Consider the following 23396-nt stretch of genomic DNA (forward strand, 5'->3'; position numbering starts at 1 on the left):
CGAGGCCAAACATCCCTGAAAGTTTCATCCGAATCCATCCAGCGGTTCTTGAGATATCTTGTCCACGGTCAAACAAACAAACAAACAAACAAACAAACAAACACGATTGAAACCAACAAAATATTAAAACAACAACAACAACAACAACAAAAACAACAACAAGACGATATTCACACGTAACCGCAATGCGAGGCCCTGACTGGTTTATTTAAGATCTAACGGTGAAAACCATTTTGGAGATGGAAGCGCATTAGGAGAGATTGTATGTAACAGAAAGAAAAACCTTGAAAATATTTAAGTATCTACTAAAGACATTAAAATGTTGCCTTATCATGTGTAACTGTGTTACTGAAGGCTTAACGGGCGGTTCTTATGTTATCCAGTTCCTTAAAAAATAAGTTTCATTCAGTCGTTCACTTTTGCAAGAGAACGTACTTTTAACAGATACGGAAAAAAGATTTATCGTAGAAATATATAAAAGTTACATAAACATATGCTCATATGTATGTATGTATGTATGTATGTATGTATGTATGTATGTATCTATCTATCTACCTACCTACCTACCTACCTACCTACCTACCTATATATCTGTCTATCTGTCTGTCTGTCTGTCTGTCTGTCTGTCTGTCTGTCTGTCTGTCCGTCCATCCATCCATACATAAGCGTTTATGCTAAGAATATTTACAAGTAAGCCTAAATTTATAATATATCGATAATCTTAGACATGTGTGCGCGTGTATATATATATATATATATATATATATATATGTGTGTGTGTGTGTGTGTGTGTGTGTGTGTGTGTGTATACACCTGTATACATATCCATATGTACATTCACAAAAACTTTTGTATTACCATAGACCTCCTTACCACTAGAAAAAAAACAAGAAAACAAAAACGAAAACAGAAGGATTCATCTTTCACACCCGAACATCGGTAAGTGAATAGAGATAATCTATAAAAATAGTTAAACGCTGTCGTTCTCTAACCAAGACAGAAATCAGAACTCAGTCAAATTATCGAAGTATTAATGTAGTTTTATAATAGCATGTTATCATGAAGTACATATCAATATTAACTCATATATATTCGTTCGACATTGATTTGATATATGATATATTTTAAAACATTAAAAAGGAATTTGCGTGAAGGTGTGTATGTATGCATGTATGCATGCATGTATGTATGTATGTATGTATGTATGTATGTATGTATGTATGTATGTATGTATGGTATTCCGTTTATTTCAAGATTTCTGACCAATAGAGAAAGAACCGGTTTCTAAACTAGATCCAAGGTTCCTTCATTGGAATTTCAACATCAACAACAAGGTATTTTTGTTTGTTTATATGTATGTATGTATGTATGTATGTATGTATGTATGTATGTATGTATGTGCAGATTTGTATGTTTTATGCATGTATTCTCATGCATATAGACGCATATGTAGACATGCTCATATATATTTAAATGATAAACTTCTGGAAAGTTTTACAGATTTTTACAGTTCCAGTGATGGATTGGATCTGTAGTCTTCGTAATAGCTTTCTCGTTTCTAGTTTTGAGAAGCTTAATTTCTCAAGATTGGTATTTATGCAGTGTGTTACATATCCTAGGGCCCTAATAATTACAGCTATAAACCTGAACTTGTAATCTGGATAGAGTAACTGCAGATTTCTCAATAGTTCAGCGTAGGTGTTCTCTTTATCACTAATCCTCAACTTTATCTTAACATCCTCTGGACAGCTAATTTCCACAACTGTGCACAGTTTCTCTTCTCTATCCCAAATCATTATATCAGGTCTGTTGAGCTTACATCTTATTGAGGTTTTCACTGGGACATTCCATCAGTATGTATGTATGTATGTATGTATGTATGTATGTATGTATGTATGTATGGGCGGATGGCTGGCTGCATACATGTATGCATGTATATACATATAAATAAATGTATGCATGTCTGTTATCTATCTATCTATCTATCTATCTATCTATCTATCTATCTATCTATCTATCTATCTATTTATCTATCTATCTATCTATCTATCTGTCTCTGTCTACCTGTCTGCCTGTCTGTCTGTCTGTCTGTTTGTCTATGTATCTATATATATACGTACATGCGTACATATATACATACATATGCATACACATATATACATACATACGCACACATGTATACATACATATACGTATACAAACACACGCACATACGCACACACACCTATACATACATACATACATACATACATACATACATACATACATACATACATACATACATACGTAGTGTACTGACCGCTTGCTGATAAGGTCAGTTAAAAAGTACTCAATCAAACAAGAGATAACTATTTAATGTATACAGAAGTTATACGTGAGCTACTTCAAGTTTCATGCTCGGACAATGCTGCAATCGGGCGATTTTGAAAATAGTACCTTGCAGAGTCCGGCAATCGCTCAGGCTTAATGATTATCGATATGTTATAATGCTTTATATTTGCAGGCAAAAAATTCCTGTTTTGCAAGGATTTTTTTCAGCATCCCAAAACTGCATTCTAGAGCAGTTGATGTCGCTTGGCATGGTCTCAGATCTACATATTCTATGAGTGAAACTTTGGGGTCCATTATTGAATTATTGATTTGATTTCGTTTTTATTGAATCTAAAATCAATGTAATTCACGATGCAACATATAATTTCAATTCTCTGTGGCTTTTGTAAGCATCGTAGATGGAGAAGGCTGTTGATTCAGCTTTCAAACTCAACTCTTTTAACGGCAGATAGTTTGAGCAGATTTGGGTGAGGTTAGCCCTGATCTCAGGATTTCGCACTTCTTCGCTCTCTGCTCCAAAATGTATTCATCCTCAAAACTCCTACAACTTAGTAATTGCAGGCATCCAACCAACTACCCCACCTGGTCATAATTGGCTGAGTGGAGGTATCCAATTGTTTTGAATTGCGCTCGACTGTGATTTTTACAGTAACAACCTTGATGGTGGCTGTCAGACAGTCGATTGTAGGAAGAAATTGTTTATTTTTAAAGCATAATTACGCAGTAGGTGGGAGAAGCAGGTTACATGGAAGAGCTTAGAGAGCATAATTTGCAGCGTTTCTCCAGCAGCTACCATATACGAAGCAGCGTCAGACAATAGTAGAAGAAAATTTTCTCTTTGAACTGCTATACTTCTAAGCAGATCATCGGTGATCTGAGCGGTGATTGCAGCAGTTAGAGCTGATTCGAGGGGCAAACGTTTTATTAAGAGCGTTTTTTCGAGGATTTTTAAACTGAACCAATAAATACATTAACAATTTCATGCTATCAATCTCACTTTCATCAGCAATTAAAAATACATTTTGATCAGTCAGGCAGCTCTTGCAATTTTCACTTAAGCGTATCAACATATTTTCGACGCGTAGATTGAAACATTAGCTTATTGATAGAATCAAAGAGACTTCTCAAGCTTGGATTAATGAGCTTGCGCACCCCAAGATTTATCGTTTTCGGTAAATTCAAACGATTTGATAGGTGACTGTTCAATTTTAATAGTCTTTTAAAGATACTTTTGATGTTTTTTGCTCATTCTATGCGACTCAACAAAAGACCTTTTATTAAATTTGACATCAACGAAGCACGATCTACAAAATAACTGGTTACTGTGAGTCAATGCAAATCCTTTTGAGAATTTTTCAGTAAATTCAAGAGCTTTTGCCTTCTGACTTGTTTCTGACTTTGTTATCTGAGTTAAGAATATGAAAATCATAATAATCAAAACCGAAATTGCATGAAACATGAAAAAAAAAAAAAAAAAAAAGCAGCTCAATTAGGTTATGACAGAAGAACTTCACAATCAACTTCAAGAAGATGCAGCAACGCAACAGCGAAAGAAAATGATTCAATTCAATTAAGCTCAGATAAAAGTTTACATAATATTTAACAACAAATTTAAGCAATGCAGAAAAATGTATACAGAAATATTATTGAGAAACAGCTGGTAAACTGTACATTTATAGTGAAAAAATAGCAAAGAAAAGTATGTACATTCGATGGTAAATTTAAAATTCCTAAATAACAGAATAAAAAAAAAATTAAAACAGTAAGTAAATACACTTACAAATGGATGGTAATAAATAATTTTATTCTTAAAGTGGCCTGTTTTATTAATTGGGGAAAAAGATGCAAATAACCAATATCAGAAGTTGGTATAATCACCAAATAACTAGAATTGGTAGAAGTACCCTGAAGTCGGGAAACTAGAAAGACTTGCTAGGTTTTTGTTTGCGTCCAAATGACTGGACACACATGGTGTCATATAATTTTCAACATTGAAGGGCAAGACAAGCCATAAGGAGAGCTCAAAATAGCACCGAAGTGATAGACCAATACAAAAGCTCATCTGAAAACTAGTAGAAAGATATATGAAATTTAGGTTTTATACATAAAAATATACATCAATGAATTTATTCTTTTCAGTATCTAATCCCCCAAATTTTCATTTTATTGAAATTTCATTTTATAAAAGTTATTTTAATTTTATTGTATGATTTTAACTTTATTAACTCTAAAAAGTGATCAATTACAATGATTAATCGCAAAAAAAGTTTGTTTATCTTTGGTTTTAACCTTGAAACGAAAGATTTTATGAACGTTAACATTTTGACAAAATAATCAAAAAAGCCTTAGTTATAATTTTCTCATGGAGAATTAACTACACATTCTACCATGAGATATTTGAGACCACAAAGCAACACTACAGAAATTTATGTCAACCCTAATATATGACGTGACTTAATGATGTATCGAAAACGAATAGTAAGGTTACATACATACATACATACATACATACACACACACACACACACACATACATACATACATACATACATACATACATACATATATATAGAGAGAGCATATCTATCTATCTATCTATCTATCTATCTATCTATCTATCTATCTATCTATCTATCTATCTATCTATCTATCTGTCTGTCTGTCTATCTATCTATCTATCTATCTATCTATCTATCTATCTATCTATCTATCTATCTATCTATCTGTCTATCTATCTATCTATCCCTTTCTCTGTCTGTCTGTATCTCTCTCTCTCTCACTCTCTCTCTCTCTCTCTATATATATATATATAAATATATATATATAATATATATATATATATATATATATATATATATATATATATATATATATATACGTGTGCGTGTACACATATACATATACTGAATGTGTCTACGTGTGCGCATGCGTTGTGTGTGTATATATGCATGAGCGTGTATACAATTATTGAAGTAAATGAATGCCATGCACACACGAGCACAGGTACACACACACACACAGATACATATATGCATACATGCTTGTATATGTATATATCTACATATTTATGTGTGAGCGTGTATTTGTATTATTAAAAAATATACACGCATATATATACATTACTATAACATCAAACGAAAAACAATCTTCAAAGTAAAGAAAGATAACCATTTATGGAGGTTGAGATAAGCCCGACGTCGATAATATTTTAAAAGATGTCTTCAACCGATCATTTTTCTGTTGTATTTTCTCGGCTATAAACACCATTTGTTTTATTGCATCGTATATTTTCTGGTTAACCTAATACATAACCTGCTTATATTTCGTCTTTATTCTCCGTCTAACGATCAAGTTATCGTGAACTTTTACAGAAATCTTCAGCTGTAACTCAGTTTTGCTTCAACACAAGTGACTTTTAGAGATTTTCATTTCGTCAGACGCAGAATCAATTATGACGTTATATTCTCTTTAACATCATTGTATTAAATCCCCCATAATGTTTATTTTCATTTTTGTTTTATTACGAGACTTTTTCTCTTTACTCGTTCACGCTCTCTTGTCTCTCTCGAGTCTATTTCCCCCCCCTTCGTTCATTCTCTCTCGTGTTATATACTCTTTCAATCGCTAGTCACTACTTTACTAACTCAGTCTTTCACGCTTGTTTCCCTTCACCTCTCAATCTTTTCCAACCACCCGCCTCCCAGTCACAGCTGCTCTTTATCTGTGTCAGATGTGTTAAATGCCACATCTAGTTAAAACTTGACAGCTTTGTTTTATTGTATTGACATTTTTTGCTTTCTTAAAATTTGATGGCAGAAAAAAAAAAGCAATGAAAACAAACCGCAAAAAAAGAAAAAAAAAAAAAGAAATAGCAGCAATAATTTTAAGCTTGCAACAAATTGAAATATCGATTTATTTTTGCTAAATGCACGACCAGAGATTTATAGGGAGAGGAAAAGAAGCATTATGACATTAATGCCGTTCCTAATAGCATACATACTCACTACGAACACTTGCACATAGTCAAATACGAATACAAACAACCATATGCTTATAGAAATATGTCCACTCAGGTATCCATATAAATGGCGCCACAGAGTAATTTTCCACCTTTTACACGACCAATGGTGTGACGTTAGTGAAGTTAGACACATCATAATGCTACCTTCATACGCCTAATATTTTATTGCATTTTTAAAAGTTATCATCATTGTTTGATCCACTGCCTCTGATATTGGCGAAAGTGTAAAACATCGTTTAGAAATTAGTGGCCCCAGTTTTCTGAATTAGTGGCCCCAGTTTTCTGAATTAGTGGTACCAGTTCTCTGAGTTAGTGGACCCAGTTTTCTGAATTAGTGACCCCAGGTTTCTGAATGAGTGACCCCAGTTTTCTGAATTAGTGACCCCAGTTTTGTGAATTAGTGGCCCCAATTCTCTGAATTAGTGACCCCACTTTTCTGAATTAGTGTCCCCAGTTTTCTGAATTAGTGACCCCAGGTTTCTGAATGAGTGACCCCAGTTTTCTGAATTAGTGACCCCAGTTTTGTGAATTAGTGGCCCCAATTCTCGGAATTAGAGACCCCACTTTTCTGAATTAGTGGCCCCAGTTCTCTGAATTAGTGGCCCCAGTTCTCTAAAATAGAAGCTCCAGTTTTCTGAATTAGTAGCCTCAGGTTTCTGAATTAGTGACCCCAGATTTCTGAATTAGTGGCCCCAGATTTCTGAATTAGTGACCCCAGTTTTCTGAATTAGTGGCCCCAGTTCTCTTAAATAGAAGCTCCAGTTTTCTGAATTAGTGGTACCAGTTCTCTGAGTTAGTGGACCCAGTTTTCTGAATTAGTGACCCCAGGTTTCTGAATGAGTGACCCCAGTTTTCTGAATTAGTGACCCCAGTTTTGTGAATTAGTGGCCCCAATTCTCTGAATTAGTGACCCCACTTTTCTGAATTAGTGTCCCCAGTTTTCTGAATGAGTGACCCCAGGTTTCTGAATGAGTGACCCCAGTTTTCTGAATTAGTGACCCCAGTTTTGTGAATTAGTGGCCCCAATTCTCGGAATTAGAGACCCCACTTTTCTGAATTAGTGGCCCCAGTTCTCTGAATTAGTGGCCCCAGTTCTCTAAAATAGAAGCTCCAGTTTTCTGAATTAGTAGCCTCAGGTTTCTGAATTAGTGACCCCAGATTTCTGAATTAGTGGCCCCAGATTTCTGAATTAGTGACCCCAGGTTTCTGAATTAGTGACCCCAGTTTTGTGAATTAGTGGCCCTAGATTTGTGAAGTTACTGGATTGGAATTTCTTTCTTATCCTTTATCTTTTACTTGTTTCAATTATTGGGTTGCGACACCGTCTTGAAGAATTTTGAGTAGAAAGAATCGAGTCCATTCGATTCGGTCCTTCTAAACCCTGTAAAAGAACTCGGAAGGTTGGGCCTCCAACTAAGTCCTTCGTGACACCCTTAAAGCCAGAATTTTTTCATCACCCGCTCATATTTATGTACACTCACATACACACACACATACACACACACACGACGGGCTTCTTTCAGTTTTAACCTAACGAATTCACTCAATCTTTGGTCGGCTCTTGTCTATAGCAGAAGACACTTCACCTAGGTGCCACGCAGGGGGACTGAACCTGGAACCACGTGGTTAGGAAGCAAGCTTCTTATCATATAGCCACTCCTACGCCTATTTATATTATTGTCGCTAACCGTTAATCGACTTATTTAACAGATTCCATCGATTCTGAAATATGACACTTCACTTATCCAATTACCTTTAAACTGTAATTTGTGCATTTATCAAATAATTGTTACTGCACTATCTAAAACCATTCTACTGTTTCTAAACTTCACAGCTATCTGGTGATCTATTGCGTGAAACTCAGAGTAACGATTTGTGACGTTTCTGCGTCAATAAACTCTATATTTAACTCAGCCTTTGGTATTCGAGTGCCATCTTCTCCATTTTGTATTGCACTTGCGTTCTCACAAGTACGTGTACATATAGGAATACACACACACACACACACACACACACACACACACACACACACATTTATATACGAGGGTGAGTAAAAAAGTAATGCCATTTTGTTTAGGACAGGCATAATTACCAACACAGGAACATGTATGATACATCAAAATGAAGCTGGTCCTCTGTGGATCACATCCCTACTTCTCAACATAGTCCCCGTTTCTCTCAATAGCAATGTTCCACCACCGAATGAGAGCATGTATCTCTGCCCCGTAAAATTCTGTTGACTGTTCTTTGAGCCAGTTCTTCACTACAGTTTTCACTTCCTCATCACTGGAATAATGTTTGCCTCTCAAACCCTCTTTCATGGGGCCGAAGAGATGATAGTCTGAAGGTGCTAAATCTGGTGAGTGGGGAGGTAGAGAAGAAGTGGCTCAAAGAACAGTCAACAGAATTTTACAGGGCAGGGATACATGCTCTCACTCGAAGGGGGAACATTGCTATTGAGAGAAACGGTGACTATGTTGAGAAGTAGGGATGTGATCCACAGAGGACCAGCTTCATTTTGATGTATGATACATGTTTCCTGTGTTGGTAATTATACCTGTCCTAAACAAAATGACATTACTTTTTGAATCACCCTCGTGTATATATATATATATATATATATATATATATATATATATATATATATATATATATATATATATATATATATATATATATATATATATATATGTTTGTATATGTGTGTGTGTGTGTGTGTGTGTGTATTCCTATGTGTACACGTACTTGTGAGAACGCAAGTGCAATACAAAATGGAGAAGATGGCACTCGAATACCAAAGGCTGAGTTAAATATAGAGTTTATTGACGCAGAAACGTCACAAATCGTTACTCTGAGTTTCACGCAATAGATCATCAGATATGTTTGTATATGTGTGTGTGTATGTATGCAGTATGTACACATACACACATGCACACACACGCGCACACAAATATATAAACAAATCATTTAACAGGGTCTATCTATCTATCTATCTATCTATCTATCTATCTATCTAATATACATACGCACATGAATGCCTGCAATACATGCATTGTGCGTGTGTGTGTATATATATGTATATATATGTATATATATATATATATATATATATATATATATATATATATATATATATATATATATATATATATATATATATATATATATGTATATATATCTGTAAATAATATGTGACAATTATTCGGTAACCACGATAAAACTCCGAGTTTCGGATACCGGGGCGGAAACCCACGCCGCCATCTCTTCAGTTATCTGGCCATCAAAGAATGCTATGAAAATGACCAGATAACTGAAGAGATGGCGGCATGGGTTTCCGCCCCGGCATCCGAAACTCAGAGTTTTATCATCGCTACCGAACAATTGTCAGATATTATTTACAGATAAATTCTTCTATTTACATAATATCGAGGTCTCTTTCTTTCTTTTGTTGTCTTACCTTTTCTATCAATATATATATATATATATATATAAATATATATATATAAATATATATATATATATATATATATATATATATATATATATATATATATATATACACATACATATATATAATATGGTATTATAAGTCGTATTAAACCTCAGAATACATCAGTTTTACATAGTTAATAAATGTAATTTCTCGATAATGTAGTCATTTAGTAAATCCTTCAAACAATTGTATTAAAATAACAATAAAAGAAATACATTTAACGTTGTTCATGACGCCATTCGATTTTTATCTCTGTACATTTGCAAATGTTTTATATAAATTCGTGTTATGTCGACAGTACAGGACACATAAACGAGGGGATATTGTTTGGGGAAAGATAAAATAATTTTTATAATCAAGCACACAAGAGGAAAGACTTGTCAAAAACATTTCCATGGTGCATATAGTGGAAAACAATCACTTAAATCGTGATCGCATGTCATTTTTATTAGATTGGAAATGTTTTGTCAGACAACAAAGCATTATAAAATAAATATCACTTTTTCTATGTTGTAAAGTCTCTGTTATTGATTACATATTACTATATTACATTGTAAGATTGTAAACAACACGTAATTTAGGTTTTTTTTACTCTTGCATGACTGCTTTTTGTGCTGAAACAAATTTGAGCAGGGAATTAAAGTCATAAATGAAAAGACAAGGCATAAAGCCCCCTACATTAAGAACTCAAAAGTTATAAAGTTGATTGATATTTAGAAAGGTGGAAAGGATGGAGTATATATGTATGTGTATTGATAGACTATGATGCGTTGTGGCTAAGTTCATCATGCAATGAATCTACGACCTATGAGTAAACACGGAAGACATGTACTTTTAAACAAGAAGAAATGTACTTTCAAAGTATTATGACAGCATTTCATGTTTAATTTCTTAGAATCGGCTTTCAATATACTGACACTTAGTCTTGTCAAGCGGTTTTAAGAATAACAGAACGGTTTCATTCCTTCCGTATCTTTAGTAAATATTATTCCTGCTATTTATTTTACAAATGTTATTATTGGCATGCTTGTCTATAACCTTCACTCACAATTATCTTTGAAAAAAAAAAAAAAAAGCAATTGGAAAAATCAAATAAATTCCGATACCTACCTAATATGTAGTTTTCTTCATCAATTGTATTGCACTTACCAGGCTGAGTTTATTTTTGTTGCCTAAATAGTATACGAATAAATAAAAGACACCAATGTACGCAGAATGCAAAATTGATAAACTCAAAATAAACATTAAATGGAAAAAAACCCAAACGGAACAGCCGTTTGAATGCCTGAAAATCGGTTGTCACCTTTTGACAATTAATCGCTGTTTTTTTTGTTCTTCGAAGTAAAAACAGCAGACATCTAACAAACATTCTTTCTCAGTCGTAGGAATAGATTTTTAGTTCGTATATTCAGAAATTAAATGCAATCATCTTTTCTACCATTATTTGAGCAAGATGTCTCCCAACGCCACAACCAACCCAGTCTTCAACTTCTCTTTAGAAAACAATGAAATATTTTCATACATTCTTTAATATTCCTATTCTTCTCACTTATTCTCTTTCAGCTCGCACAAAAAACCCCCCTACTGAACCATTAGTCTCTACCTCACATCGGATACGCTCGCTTGTATTTTCTTTGGCTTTATTTCTGCTGTTTAGAATACTGGCTCTTAGGATCGTGACCACAGTCTTTGCAGCCTCCTTCTCGATTCGAGACCCGTGAAACGGACGCCCTTAACACTCTTATTGAACAATTGGTGGTCAGTCATAGCGAAAAGACCATTGTGCAGTCAGAGAATCCCAGAGGATTGGTGTTCGCGGGGAGAAGAGACTCTGAAAAGTTATTAATATGATTTAGTAAGCGTGGTGGTGGGGATAGTAGTGAAGGTGGTGGTAGTGTACACAACATGGGTGACAGTAGAAAAAGTACATGAGTGTTGGTGGCACAAAACCATCGTAGAAAAAAAGGCAGAGGGAGAGAGAGAGAGAGAGAGAGAGAGAGAGAGAGAGAGAGAGAGAGAGAGAGAGAGAGAGAGAGAGAGTGAGAGAGAACAACATTTCATTGCAGGAGATCTAGTATATCTGAAGACGCAGCTGTGGTACCGTCTCAGATCCGGCACCAATATTCCATTACCAGCTTGACATGAACTTTTTTGTTTGCCCCCTCTATGTTTAGCCCCTTGTGGGCAATAAAGAAATAAGAAACGTTAGCACACCGGTCGAAATGCTTAGCGGTATTTCGTCTGCCGTTACGTTCTGAGTTCAAATTTCGCCGAGGTCGACTTTGCCTTTCATCCTTTCGGGGTCGATAAATTAAGTACCAGTTACGCACTGGGGTCGATGTAATCGTCTTAATCCCTTTGTCTGTCCTTGTTTGTCCCCTCTATGTTTAGCCCCTTGTGGGCAATAAAGAAATAAGAAACGTTAGCATGTCGGGCGAAATGTTTAGCGAGATTTCGTCTATCTTTACGTTCTGAGTTCAAATTTCGCCGAGGTCGACTTTGCCTTTCACCCTTTCGGGGTCGATAAATTAAGTAGCAGTTGCGTACTAGGGTCGATCTAATCGACTGGCTCCCTCTCCCCAAATTTCGGATCTTGTGCCTAGAATACAAAAATTAAAAGCAGAAAAATGTACGTTGACCATCAGTTTTCGTGTATCAGGTTTAAAAGTCAGATCATTGACAGAAGATTACTCGAAAATCTGAGAAAGTAAACTGCGATCATTCCGCAAGTATGAAGTGACGAACCCCGAATCCTTATTGATATCGAACAACAAAATGTGGTTCCTTCTCCTGCTGCTGTTGTTGTTGTTATTGCTGTTTATGTTTGCTATTATTAACGTCGTTATTGTTGTTCACAACTGCAGCAGGCGTAGCATTCAAGAAATGCTTCAATACAATCCGTGATAGAACCTTGAAAGCACTGCCTTGTGTTTTGTCATTGAATGATGCAGTGATGACAAGTAAACCGAACAATATTAACTCTGACATTCAACATTTGCCAAACTGACCACTGCCACCTGAGTAGCCTTAGCATTTAAATGTCATTTCAAACACGACAACCACCAAATTATTTCGGTATATTATGGCTGATGCCTCACAAAAATATCATTCTATATAAATCCTAAAAAGATCTCATTTTCAAGAATATTCAAGTTTGATCTTTATAAATGCTGAATTTCTAGTTATCTGTGTTCAAACCTTGTTCACTTCTAACATCCATTTAAACATAAAATATAATCATAAAATATAAAATTACCTCTAAATTCAACAGTTGTAACTCAAAATTAAATCCGTTCACTATTTTTTTTCCTTTATGATATCTAAATTATAAAGTCATGTTTTATGATAACTAAATCATAAAGTCTTGCATGTGGTTGTTTAGCTTCAAATCAATCCCTATCGATCAAAGGCATAAAAAATGGCTCTGTGGTAAAAAGGTTGCTTCTCAACCAAATGGTTCCGGGTTCAGTCCCATTGCATGGAACCTTGTAAAAGTGTCTTCTATTCTATAGCATCGGTTCGACCAAAGCTTTGGTGTTGGTGTGGTGACATCCTTGCAGGCAAAAAGCTTAGCGGTATTTCGTTTGTCTTTACGTTCTGAGTTCAAATTCTACCGAGGTCGACTTTGCCGTTCATCCTTTCGGGACTGATAAATTAAGTACCAGTTGCGTACTGGGGTTGCTCTAATCGACTGCCTACTCCTCCCACCAAATTTCAGGCCTTGTGCCGAGAGTAGTAAGGGTTATTATTATTATTATTATCGTTTGCTTATCATATGTTTTTAAACTTCTACTCTTAATTTTTCTTCCAACTGTGAAACGATATCATTATGCGTGTTTAATATATTTTTGGAGTTATTATTTGGATGCCGGAGGGACAACCTGGAGTCTCGGAATGAGACCTAGTTGCCCCACGTTTGCTTTTATTCATTTATCTCTGATTAATTTAACACGTTTTGTTTTCATTGAACCAAACACCCGTAATATACGAGGATAAACTGTATAGAAATATCAAGAGTATAAACATTGCTTTTTAACAAAATATTAACAAGTAAAATGTAAGCAGAGTATGAAATGTTTACTTCTGACCATTACGAATGTTTCCCATTGGGTCTACTTGACTAACTCTTAATGATGCAATGACTGATTTGGACGATTACCGCATACTTAATCAATGCCATGTTTTGACCATCTGGCCATAATCCAGTGCCAACTGCTTTATTTATTGTCAGCAGTTCACCTCACGTTCTTTGACATTTGGCGAAATAAATGAAAGGTAAAGAGAAATAGGAGAGATGAAACAGCAATTTAGTTATATGAAGGCAATAAACAATCTACACGGACACTAAAATTACCATAGAGAAGCAAATTTTAACAAGCTGGCGCAGAGTAGGAACGAATAAATTCGTATGTGTATACGTGTATGTGCATACATACAATAAATTAAGACGAGAAATACATAAAACAATTACGTATCTAACTATTACGTGGGGAGTCGTTTTGCTTGTTGCTGTGTGCGTGTGTGTGAAGTAGATAAATTAAATTTATCTACTTCAGGCTGTTGTATATTATAAATTATTAATATCAACTTTCTAATTGCTTCTCTGTTACCTAAACATAGACTGTTATTTTAAATTAAATGTAAATAAGAATACCAACGTAAAAATCATCATTAAAAATACATGGAAGGTTATTTGGGTTTGACCAGCTTAAATTGGGATGAAAAGCCCAAGAAATTCGGTGACTGCAGTATCATTTCCGGGCTGTGGAGGATTGTAGTTTCAATTTGGAAAGGAGGCATTGTGTAATTGTCGTTCACTTGTAGGCGCAGGCGTGGCTTGTTAGGCACAAGGTTCCGGGTTCAGTCTCGCTATGTGACACCTTGGGCAAGTGCAAGTGGCTCTTACTATCGCCCTGGAACGACCAAAGTGGATTTGATAGACGGAAACTGAAAAAAGCTCGTCGTTGTACACACACGCACACACACACACACACAACCACACCCCCTCTCTCTCTCTCTCTCTTTCTCTTTCACACACACACACACACACACACACACAAACACTTTCTCTCTTTCTTACACACACACACACACACACACACACACTCACATTCTCTCTCTCTCTCTTACACACACATACACACACACACACACTCTCTCTCTCACACCCCACCCACGCAGCCCCACCCACGCAGCCCCACCCACGCAGCCCCACCCACGCAGCCCCACCCACGCAGCCCCACCCACGCGCGCACACACACAACACACTCTCTCTCTCTCTCTCTCACACACACACACACACACACACACACACACACACACACACACACACACACACACACACACACACAAGGGCAAACTGAAAAGTTTATGGGCTGACTATGAAGGACTGATGTAAAAAGCGTGAAATTTTTCATGCATTAATTTCAACCCTTCTTATTAATAACTGCATTGTTTCTTTCCAGGTGAACTGACATCTGACTGTTCAGAAAAGACTTCAGAATTAACTAGTAGCGACCTCTCTTGAAAATGGACAAAATTTGGTTTCGTGGTGTTATCAAATACCTATAAAGAAACTGTTTAGCCTCCAAGGACATTCATACTGATATGGTTGCTACATTAGGGGATGATGCTTCAGTTTTATCAGCAGTGCAAAAGTGGGCAGCTGGATTTAGGAGAAGAACGGAGAATCTTGAAGTTGACCTAAGCTCTGGATGTCCTGTAATTGCCACCACCGAGAAAAAACATTGAACGTGTTCACCATATGGTGATGGATGACAGGTGATTGACTATAAATCAAACGGCCAATGTTATTAACTTATCCTGTTATGAATATTCTGCACTATGAACTTGACATGACGAAACCTTCTACATGGTTGGTGCTACGTCTTCACATCATGGGGAAAATCTGACACTGTTTCAGACAGATCCAGCCAGTTTCCTTGAACGTTTCCTAAACTAGGATAAGTGTTGGCTTCATTGCTTTGAACCAGAGACAAAGAGACAATCCAAGTAGTGGAAACACCTCTCCTCACCTGCTCCAAAGAATGGAAACATCGTTTCATCTGCGGGATAGGTGATGGCCCTAGTTTTTTGGGATTCAAAAAGCATTAATTTTATTGATTATCTTCAAAAGGGCGCCATTATCAATGGAGAGTATTATGACAACTTGCTGAGGCCGTTACGAAAGGCTATCGAGACCAAACACCCAAGTCCTTGGTTTCAATGGCTGCTGCTGTGTGACTGTGGCTTTAAACTGGATGACCACCCTCCCTATTCTCCTGATTTGTCCTCATCTGTCTATCATCCACCCACCAACATTAATAAACAGGTGTTTTACTTTGTCGACCCCAGAGGTATAAAAAGCAAAGTTGATCTCGGCGGCGTCGGAAGAGAAACTGCAAATCATTTTGTCCGACGCTCTAACAATTCTGCCAATCTTCCGCCCTTGGACGACGCTTAATAATGGTTTCAAATTTTTGGAGAAAAGCCAGTAATTTTAAGGCAGTGAATTACATCGACCCTAGTATGCCACTGGTACTTATTTTAGGATGAAAGACAAAAATCGACCTCGGCAGAATTTGAACTCAGAACATAAAGACAGACAAAATGCTGCTAAGCATTTTTCCCGGCGTCGTCTAACGATTCTCCCGGTTCGCCGCCTTGAAGACGACTCATAATATTGCACTCCATTTACAAGGTCATAATAGTTCAAATTTATAGAAAAACGAAGACGAAACGAAGACAGATGTAGCAACAACAGGCAAGTGTGTTTGTTTCACGCTAGGGAAAAAATGGAAAATCTTTTACGTTTCGAGCCTACGCTCTTCGACAGAAAAGAGGAAATAAATAGAGAGGGAATGAAAAGAACGTGTTGAGTTCAGTGATCTAGCATGAAAATCATAATATCCTCATCCAAATTTATTCACCACTACTACTATGTCAGCAAATGCTCTTCTAGCCGTCTGTTTAGCCTTTCATACGCCGGCTGTTCTTCCCTCTTGTATCTTCTCCCAGTCTATGTAAATTTATTCAGCTATCTCAACCATCCAGTTGGTAATAACAGTATTTCATAGCCTAAAACAAGAAGCGTCACATTAGATAAATGCTAAATTATAGATAACGCTAAAAACGTTGTGCCCACATCTTGGCTAATGGTTCCGTTTGATTACGGTTGGCCTGGCACTAAACATTAACGCGTGAGCTATGGAGTGTAAGAAGGTAAAAAGTTGAATTAGATGATAAAGGGCAAGTGGGAAGGAAATAAAACACCAGAAAAGAGGAAACGGAGAGAATGATAGATAGTTAACATGGTCATATGACTTTCATAGTGGAGGCGCAATGGCCCAGTGGTTAGGGCAGCGGACTCGCGGTCATAGGATCGCGGTTTCGATTCCCAGACCGGGCGTTGTGAGTGTTTATTGAGCGAAAACACCTAAAGTTCCACGAGGCTGCGGCAGGGAATGGTGGCGAACCCTGTTGTACGCTTTCACCACAAATTTCTCTTATTCTTACTTCCTGTTTCTGTTGTGCCTGTAATTCAAAGGGTCAGCCTTGTTACACTGTGTCACGCTGAATATCCCCGAGAACTACGTTAAGGGTGCAAGTGTCTGTGGAGTGCTCAGCCACTTGCACGTTAATTTCATGAGCAGGCTGTTCCGTTGATCGGATCAACTGGAACCTTCGACGTCGTAAGCGACGGAGTGCCAACAACAAATGGCTTTCACGGTTATATAACTATCATATATTTATGAGTGTGAGTGTAAGTACGGACAAGTTTTGTTGGTCAGCTTATTTGAAAAATATGAATTATTCACGTGATATTGTAATTGTTTCTATAATTTCTTGCAGAACTATCCAGGGAAACACCATTATCACCAATGTATATATTTACAATTTTTCGATCTGTAATTAATTTGATAAGTGCTAACGCATGAAACTCTCGGCCTTTGAGTCACTCAGTTGCTTCAGCTAAATATGGGTTTCGATTTTTTGAGTACAAGGCCTGCAATTTGGGGGAGGGGTTGAGTCGATTACACCGACCCTCAGTGCTCAACTAGTACATGTCTAATTTAGGTACCAGACTAGCAATTTTGAGGGAAGTGGGTTAATTGATACCGTTTCCCCAGTCCTAGAGAGGTGTTTTATTTTATCGACCCTAAAAAAATGAAACGCAAAGTCGACCTCGTTGGAATTTAAACTCAGAACGTAAAGACAGACGAACTAACGCTAAGCATTTTATCGGGCATGGTAACAAGTCTGCCAGCTCGCCGCTTTATTCCAGCTAAATAATGATTTCAAATTTTGGCACAAGGCCAGAAATTTCTACCCAGTACTTGACTGGTACTTAATTTATCGATCCTGAAAGGATGGAAAGAAAAGTCGACCTCGGTGAAATTTGAACTCAAAACCTGAAGACGGACGAAATACCGCTAAGCGTTTCGCCTTGCGTGCTAACGATTCTACCAACTCGCTGTTCAATGTTAATTAATAAAAAAAAATATATATCGTACATTTAAATATTTTAAACACGTATTTATAGAAAACGTTATCTAATTAACAAATTGCAATTTGTTAATTAAATAGTGTTTAAATATGTCAGTCATATTAAATTTCAATGCTCATGTAAAAACAAAACAAAACGAAAAGACTTTCAGACGAGGCTACCGTTCGTATCAACATTGTTGTCGCTACGCAGTAGCATATTTTCTTTTCCACAGTCGATGTTTGCTGGTTTTTGGTTAACTGAAAAATATAGTTTCGAATATCGACCCTGAGTAAATGTTATTAGGTCAGAGTTTATTCTGCTACCTCGCAGAGAAGACAATGTCTTGCTTTACAAAAAGTGTAAAAGACTCACAATTTGTAACAAAATAATCATGAATAAAAGAAGAAAAGCTGCTTGTAAGATTATGCTGTATGTGATATTATAGAGTATTTCAGGTAGCAGGGGGTTGGCTGTTTGGATGGTGTTGTAGGGGTTGGTGGTGGCGGTAACTATTCTTACTGTAATAAATCTCTCAACGAAACAAAATATGTTGTGGAGGTTTTATTATACATAACATTTTCTCAAGTATGGTTATTCATCTTAATTTTACTTAATGAAGAACGATTTGAATTTTTAATAATGTTGGAAAACAAGAAAATTGGAAAGAAATGTTATGAATATAGAATCGGATGTTATTGTTGAATAAATGGACAGACAGCAAAGTCAGGTGATAAGGGCATCAAAATATTGGCTTTAAATTTTGGCACAAGGCCAACAATTTCGGGGTAGTGTGGAAGTTGATTACATTGGCCCGAGCGCCTAATCGACCTCAAAAGGATGAAAGGCAAAGTGACCTTGGTAGAATTTGAACTCAGAATGTGAAGTCGGACGAAATACCGCTAAGCATTTTGTCCGGCGTGCTGACGATCCTACCAGCTCGCCGCCTTAGGGGATCATGATAGTATCGTCTAAGTATGTTGGTCGGCAGTCACAGTGCAGTGAAAACACAAAACCATAAAATGTCAGAGATTAGCGTATGAGTAGCAACCCCGTTCGTGCTACAGATCACGATGAAAGGATAACTTCCCTTGGCAAAACAAACAGGACACAGTAGTGTGTCGATAAGCCAGCTGGAGGAGATGTCCTCCTGGGGCTAAAAGCAACAGTAACATCCACCCCTAGGGGTCAGCCACACTTAAGTGGCAATATACTTCACTTTATCGTGCAGTTACTGTTAATACTTCATTTAGAGAATTAACATTGCTTGTTTTCACTTTTTCGATATCAGTGAAGAATTTCACTGGAAAAGTATACATAAGATTGCCAAGAATTTATATCTCTCATCGAAGATCGGTGGCTATCGGACGCTGACGAAGGGAAATAACCCTGAAACCCGGGTCCGTTCGTGCTACAGATCACGATGAGAGGGATAACTTCCCTTGGCAAAACAAACAGGACACAGTAGTGTGTCGATAAGCCAGCTAGAGGAGATGTCCTCCTGGGGCTCAAAGCAACAGTAACATCCACCCCTAGGGGTCAGCCACACTTAAGTGGCAATATACTTCACTTTATATATATATATATATATATATATATATATATTTGCCATGATAGATCACTGACCACTACATTTATATTTTTTTCTCCTTGTTTTTCTCCTTGTTTCTTTCTGTGTCCCTTTCAGTTGAAGAGCGTAGGCTCGAAACGTCAAAGACTTTCTGTATTCCCGAGCGTTAAACTAATACATCCATTTGTTGTTTACACCATCTGTCTTCGTCTGTTGTTTTTTTTTGTAAATTCTCCCATATATATATATATATATATATATATATATATATATATATATATATATATATATATATGTATGAGTGTGTGTGTGTGTGTGTGTGTGTGTGAATGCGTGTGTGTGTGTGAATGTGTGTGCGTGCGTGCGTGTGTGTGAGTTTGTGCGTCTGTATTTGTCCTCCACCATCGCTTGACAACCAATGTTTGTGTGTTTACGTTCACGTGTTCCCGTAACATAGCGGTTCGGCCAAAGAGACCGATAGAATAAGTACTAGGCTTACAAAGAATAAGTCGATATGTTCGACTAAAGGCGGTGCTCCAGCATGGCCGCAGTCAAAAGACTGAAACAAATAACAGAATAAAAGAATAGAAAACTACTAGTTTAGTTTTAGAAGCGACAGAGAGAGAGAGAGAGAAAGAAAGAGAGAGAGAGAGAGAGAGAGAGAGAGAGAGAGAGAGAGAGAGAGAGAGAGAGAGAGGAATGTTGTTGAGTGAAGTGGTAATTACCACTGAAATTACCTTTTTTTGATTTGGTCCAGACTTTTTGCATTATACAATGCTAATAGTTCAGTGTTAGTAATGGCGCTGGATATATTCTCATTGTTGTCATGGTAGTAGTTATAATGTTCTTGTTATTACTGATAATGGAAAGTGTGTGACATGTTAATGATTGTTGCAATCTTAGCCATAGCGGTCAGGTATCATTGATAAGACAACGCTGAGAGAAAGTGGGTCGAGAAACAAAACAATACAGTGGAAATAGAGTTTGCATCGTTGTTTTGATTAGAGTCAAAGCTATTAGTCATTAGACAACTGTTATATTTTAATTGACTACTCAGAAAACACTCTCGGTTGCATGTAGAAGTAAGCGCTTCAAACATCAAAATATCGTCAGTCGATTGAAGAAGGAAAAAAGAAAAAAACCTAAAACTATGAAAGAAAATGAAAAACAATAGGAGAATTAGCTGCGTAAAGAATAGTAAATGCACGAGGAGAGATAAAAAAAATGGAGTTTGAAGAAAACTTCACTGAATACGATCAATTTAAACGACTATCACGTAATTTCTGTTACTTTTCCTTTTAACGTTTCATTTCAATGAATAAATTAAACAAGAAGAACGGAGTAAATAAATAAATAAAATATATTAGTTGAATGCAATGTTAAGTTTCAACATCACAATTTAACGCTACATCACAAGGCAGACGACCCTGATTTTGTATATCAACTTCCCAATAAATATTTTAACTCAATCATGATTCACATCAGGTCCGACCTGGATTAAGTAGTTAATTCACTGCTCAGTCTTCAATAACTGTTATTGCAAAATTCAATTCACGTTCAAGTTGTTGAATCCACAGGCCATCGAGCGGTGATGTTCAAAATTAAAAAGTTACTGTTGGTTATTTCCAAGATCATTGCTAAACAGACATCGTGCTAGAAGGTAAAGACAAGTTTTAAAGTTAATATGTTTTTGCTAAATTTCTGTTGCAACGAGGAATACAGCAAAAATATCGCTCGAAATAACTCTCCTTTATGAAAAAAAAAAAGCTTCTTTTGCCCTCATAGTTACTGACACTCCGTCTTACATGACGACGAGTGTTCAAGTTGACTCGATGAACGGAACAACCTGCTCGTGAAATCAACGTGAAAGTGGCTGAGCACTCCACAGACACACGTCCTTTTAACGTTGTTCTTAGGGAGATTCAATGTGACACAGAATGTGTGTGTGTGTGTGTGTGTGAGTGTATCTGTGTGCATCATTATGTCTTTGTATGTCACCCCTCGCCACCGATTGAAAACCGCTGTTGGTTTGTTTACGTCCATGCAACATTAGAGGTTCAACAAGAACAAGAAAAAAAAATCTCCGACAGAATAACTACCAGACTTAAAACAATACAGAAGTACCAGGGCTCGGTTTAAACCCTTAGAACAGATGGACACATTAGTATAATTATACCTAAAATCTCCAAGAAGTTAAGGAGATAGACAAAGAACATGTTGCTTTACTACAGCTTATAAGTTACTGGCTTAGTGGTTAGGGTGTTTCACTTATGACCGCTAGATGGTGGGTTCGATTACCGAACTGGGCGGCATGTTGTGTTCTTCAGCAAAACATTTCATTTCACGTTGCTCCAGTCCACTCAGCTGTAAATGGATAACCCTACGACGGAATAGCCTTCAGAGCAGAGGGAATGTCTTCCTGCTCGCGGGGCCGGTCCTTGGGTTGCTGGCGCCCCGGGCAAGCTGAACTCCGGCGCGTACAAGCTGACGATCGTGGAAATTTCCTTGTCTGTGTCACGCCCTCCACTAGAATATGGCACCCCGAGCGACTGCACGAGTTGCCGGTACCTTGAGCCGGCCCTGCTTGTTCACTAGCTATTGGGATGGCATCACTCGAAAGCAAAGAGAACGAGAAGCGCATTGTGACAAGCGATGTATATTAATATCAAATAGCCTGGTCGACATCGTGATATCTATCTATCTATCTATCTATCTATCTATCTATCTATCTATCTATCTATCTATCTATCTATCTATCCGTCTTTGAACGGACAGGAGTTAAATACTCCATACTGTAATTGAGTGTATGTGTGCATATACTCTTTACTTTTTTACTCTTTTACTTGTTTCAGTCATTTGACTGTGGCCATGCTGGAGCACCGCCTTTAGTCGAGCAAATCGACCCCAGGACTTATTCTTTGTAAGCCTAGTACTTATTCTATCAGTCTCTTTTGCCGAACCGCTAAGTTACGGGGACGTAAACACGCCAGCATCGGTTGACAAGCGATGTTGGGGTGACAAACACAGACACACAATCATATACACACACATACATACACATATATATATATATATGTGGATTTGGTAGATGGAAACTGAAAGAAGCCTGTCGTATATATGCATATATATATATATATATATATATATATATATGCATATATACGACAGGCTTCTTTCAGTTTCCATCTACCAAATCCACTCACAAGGCTTTGGTCGGCCCGAGGCTGTAGTAGAAGACACTTGCCCAAGGTGCTACGCAGTGGGACTGAACCCGGAACCGTGTGGTTCTTTCTAAACTAATCCAAGTAATGTACGAGCGTCACCCCCGGAAACGTGGAGAAAATTCCTCAGCTTGTGCATGAAGATCGTCGGAGGACAATCAATGATGTTTTGAAGCATTTGAAGGACGACATTCGACGAAAGCGACCGGATTTGTGGAGCGCGAAGAATTGGTTTCTTCATGACGACAATGGACCCTGTAAATGAGTTCTCACTC

General features: G+C 37.0%; 1 long non-coding RNA gene across 1 annotated transcript in view; it reads right to left on the minus strand.

The window, feature by feature from the left end:
• Positions 1–21262, minus strand: part of LOC128248180 (uncharacterized) — a 31049-nt gene extending 9787 nt beyond the window's left edge. The window contains exons 1-2 of the long non-coding RNA XR_008264480.2: positions 20638–21262; positions 10956–11017 (exon numbers count right to left, since the gene is read on the minus strand). This is a non-coding gene — a long non-coding RNA (uncharacterized LOC128248180). The remainder of the gene's footprint in view (positions 1–10955; positions 11018–20637) is intronic.
• Positions 21263–23396: the final 2134 nt, after the last annotated feature.

Source organism: Octopus bimaculoides, chromosome 6 (assembly GCF_046866305.1).
Source record: "Octopus bimaculoides isolate indiv1 chromosome 6, ASM4686630v1, whole genome shotgun sequence".
Classification (NCBI taxonomy): domain Eukaryota; kingdom Metazoa; phylum Mollusca; class Cephalopoda; order Octopoda; family Octopodidae; genus Octopus; species Octopus bimaculoides.